This window comes from Wolffia australiana, chromosome 5 (genome assembly GCF_029677425.1).
Source record: "Wolffia australiana isolate 7733 chromosome 5, ASM2967742v1".
Classification (NCBI taxonomy): Eukaryota; Viridiplantae; Streptophyta; class Magnoliopsida; order Alismatales; family Araceae; genus Wolffia; species Wolffia australiana.
In genome coordinates this window covers 20,482,901-20,486,954 of record NC_135839.1, presented here as the reverse complement: position 1 = coordinate 20,486,954, position 4,054 = coordinate 20,482,901, and the positions used below count along the sequence as shown (strand labels likewise).

Genomic DNA, 4,054 nt, shown 5'->3' with positions numbered 1-4,054 from the left:
TGTAATAAAGACAAGGCAAGGATATTTCACGATCATCATAAATTTAAATCGAAATCTACATCAATTCTTACATTCAGGATCACGATATATGTATATCTAAGAAGATATCATAATTTAATACACATGTAGTACTGCATATTCAATGTATTAAACTGATGCCCATGTGACTGTAACCGAAGTTCCCTGCTTCATGAAATAAAATGAATCAACATACGTAAATGTGTTTTAATTTATTTTCAACATTTTCAAAATCATAAATTACAACTCTAACATTTGTAATTCTATCATCCATTTTCTGAGTTACAAATCTATCATTTATAATTATACGATCATATTCTGAGTTGAATAAGATGAAAAAATAATAAATAAATATGAAGAGGATTAGGATGCATTCAATGAGCATTATGCAGCCTAAGTTGACCAACCCTTTGTGAAGGCATTTATGCTTGTCATTAAGGGTCACTATATATATGTTGAGTCTTGGGGGATCAGGAGCAAGAAAGGTGAAGATGCATTTAAAATTCAGTTCAACATTAACTTTCATGGTGAAGTATGAGAGAACTCCCCAATTCAAATACAGAAAAACAAACTTTGATCACTTTTTTAGATATTAGTATGTATATTTAATTTATATATTTACATAAAACATGTTAAAAAGTGTAAGAAAATGATAGGATCCTATTCACTTCTATCATGTCAATCATGTATCTACTATGTTAAAAAAGTGCGGGGAATGCAATAGAACCCTGCAAATCCAAGATGTTAACTGAGGAGTTTTCTTTTATTTTCATTTTATCTTGATATTACTTAATGAGTAATGGCCACAATCTGTGTAATAAGTAATGGGCCCATTAACTGTACCCAATCCGTGTACCCCTTATATTCAGGGTACACGGGAGACATCTTTAATGAATGTTGTGTTCTTTGTTCTGTTCTGCCCTCTCTCTCTCTCTCTTCACCTAATGACCTAGGGTTAGGTCAACCAAGCCAACAGAGCAATGACATGGCTTCGGATCTGTGGGTGTGTGGAAGACACGAGGAGTGGCATTGGCTTGGCGTGTCTTAGAAAGTGTTTGTGGTGCTTCTTGGAGTCAATCGGTTGAGATTTTGTGGTGCTTCTTGGATTCTTGGCGCTTCCAATCAATTTCATTCAGAAGAAACAGGTTGGTTCGTATTTCTCTAACCTTGAATCCAAAGAAGAAAGCAGTGTTGTTGTTTGTCTCTACGACTGTGTATGCCTTTTTCAACTTTCGTGGATTCTTGGTATTTCGTGGTATTTCCTAGTATTTCATGGATTCTTGGCACTACCAATCAGATTCATTCGAAAGAAAAACAGGTTGGCTAATATTCCTCTTTTCCTTGAATCTGAAGAAGAAAGTGTTATGTTCGTTCTTGCTAGGTATCCAGGCATTGTGATTGTGTTACATGTTTCGACGATTGTGGCTCTGTTTGTCTGCTGAGCAGGATAGGAAATATGTGTGGGGTGTGTTAATGTCATTGACCAGTTAACATATCAGAAGATGGCTAGTGAGGCGTCATCTATGGCAGCAAGTGGAACGCATGAAGCCAGAGACTTAGGTGATCCTCATAGCCTCCTTCCCTTTGTGATTCCACTAGTTGCTAAGCCACTTCGATACAATGGGAGAAATTTTACTCAGTGGGGTCAAGTATTAGAGCTTAATCTGATTGGGCGAGAGCTGAGCGATCATCTAGTTTCAGAAATGGCCCCATCTGATCCTCTTGATAAATCATGGAAGCGAGACGATGCAATTGTACATGTATTTCTACTCAGCAGTATGACTAAAGATGAACTTCCAAAGATGTCATTTCTGAAGACAGCAAAGAAGATTTGGAATTATGTTCATAAGAATTCTCATAAAAAGAGCAATCTGTGGAGGACTTATGAGCTTGTTATTAGAGCTTGGAGTCTACGGTAGGGTGATACGAGTGTAACAGATAATGTGAACAAACTACAAGTCATTTGGTTGGAATTGGATCACTATCGACCAATTCTCGATCCAGATGAATGGGAGTGTACTCTCACGGACAGACTATTCAAATTCTTGATCGGTTTGAACCCTGAATATGAATTACTAAGGAGTCCGATTTTGAACCAAGAGAATATTCCTGATCTACAACAAGCTATCAACCTCATATTGGAGGAACAAGGCCGATTACAAGTTGAAAGTAATGTGTTAAAGGAGGAGAACAGTTTGGGACTGATGGCCAAAGTGAAGGGGCAAAAGACTGGAGCAGCCACTCGAGCAGCATATTCTAAGAGTGCAGATAAAATTATCGGGCAAGATGGCCTTGAAACATATCAAAGCCGTAAAGGTCAAGGAGGTAGGGGCACTAAAAGTCCCATTGTATGTCATTATTGTAAGCGGAGAGGGCATACTAAAGATCATTTCTGGGATTTGCACAGATGACCTCCAAAAATCCAAGCTCACCCTGCACACACCGGAGGAAGTGATCCATGAGGAGTTGAATCATCAGATCAGGGGACAGTTAAATATATTGTGAAACCAAACATTGATGAAGTGAGTCATCTCAGAGAATAGCTTGAAAAGCTGAAGGCCCTAGTCAGCTCTACATCCATGGCAAACACGGTTACTAGATTAGGTAACCCTTCTTATCCACAAAACCAAATTTATCAAGATTGGATTCTCGATTCTGGAGTAATTGACCATATGACGCCTTATCATGCAAAATTCTATACATACTCCCCTTGTGATGGGATTAAGAAAGTATTCACTGCATGAGGAGAAGCACTACAAGTCACAAACATTGGTAATGTTAAAGTAGAAAGTGCGGGAACTATTATGAATGTTCTCCACGTGCCTAATCTCAAGGCTCAATTAATTTCGTCCCAACGTCTTGCTCGTGGTATTGGGTGTACACTAATTTTTTATCCTTCTAGGTGTTTTGTGTATGAGAAGGCAAGGAACCAGAAGATTTCACCCTTTGAGGAGAGTAATGGGCTGATCTACATCAAGGATGCTTGGAAGGGTGGGATGATGGTGGATGCTTGGAAGCCTGAAGAGAAGAGAAGCAATCAACTTGAAGATTTCAAACTTTTACATTTTCATTTGGGACATCCAGCTTTTACTTTAATGGAGAAAATGTTTCCTATTTTTTCTAAAGACCTTGAAATTTCTAAAATTGTGTGACTCTTGTCAATGTGGCAAACAAAAGCGAGTGTCCTATAATGAGAATGGTGAAAGAAGTTGGGTTCTATTTTCTTTGATTCATTGTGATGTGTGGGGACCATCCCTTGTTACGTCATTGACAGAGGCAAGATGGTTCCTAATTCTTGTTGATGATTGTTGATAAACCTAAAAATGATGTATAAATATGCCGTTGATTGGCTTTAGACTTATGCAATAAAATTTATAAATACACTTAATCACCAAATACAGTGTATAGAATGAGCAAGGGGTCAAACCACACAGAGGCAACAAGCAAGAATTTTTATCAAATTTTTAATAAATTAATTCAAGAATGAATTAATTTTTCAATTAATAAACATTAATTATACTTAATTTTGTTTTCAATCAATCAAAATTAAATAAAAACTTAACTTTGATTTTAAATATTTTCAGTCAAAACACTCAAGATAGAATAATTTTAATTATAAGATCAGATTAATTCGAATTACTAATTTCCCAATTATTTTAAAATTTTAAGACAATTTTTATGAATTAAAATTGGGAATTAATAATCAAGAAGGGGTTTTTGAAATTGCACTTTGATATACCTAAAAATGCGTGTAAATATGTCGTTAATTTAACGTTTAGACATATACAATAAATTTTATAAATACCCTTAATCACTAAATATAGAATATAGAGCAAGCAAGGGGTCGAACCACAGGGAGGCAGTAAGTAAGAATTTAATCCAATTTTAATGAATGAATTCAAAGATGAATTAATTTTCTAATTAATAAACCTTAATTATGCTTAATAATGTTTTTAATTAATCAAAATCAAGTAAAAAACTTAATTTTGATTTTAAATATTTCAGTCAAAAAGCTCAAGATAGAATTATTTCAATT

At 35.4% G+C, this 4,054-nt stretch overlaps 1 long non-coding RNA gene across 1 annotated transcript; it reads left to right on the top strand.

Annotated features, from left to right (window-relative positions):
* Window positions 1-586: 586 nt before the first annotated feature.
* LOC144703794 (uncharacterized) lies at window positions 587-3,251 on the top strand. Its single transcript, XR_013581627.1, has 2 exons — window positions 587-1,163; window positions 2,921-3,251. It is a non-coding gene; the product is annotated as an uncharacterized LOC144703794 (long non-coding RNA).
* The last annotated feature ends 803 nt before the right edge of the window (window positions 3,252-4,054 follow it).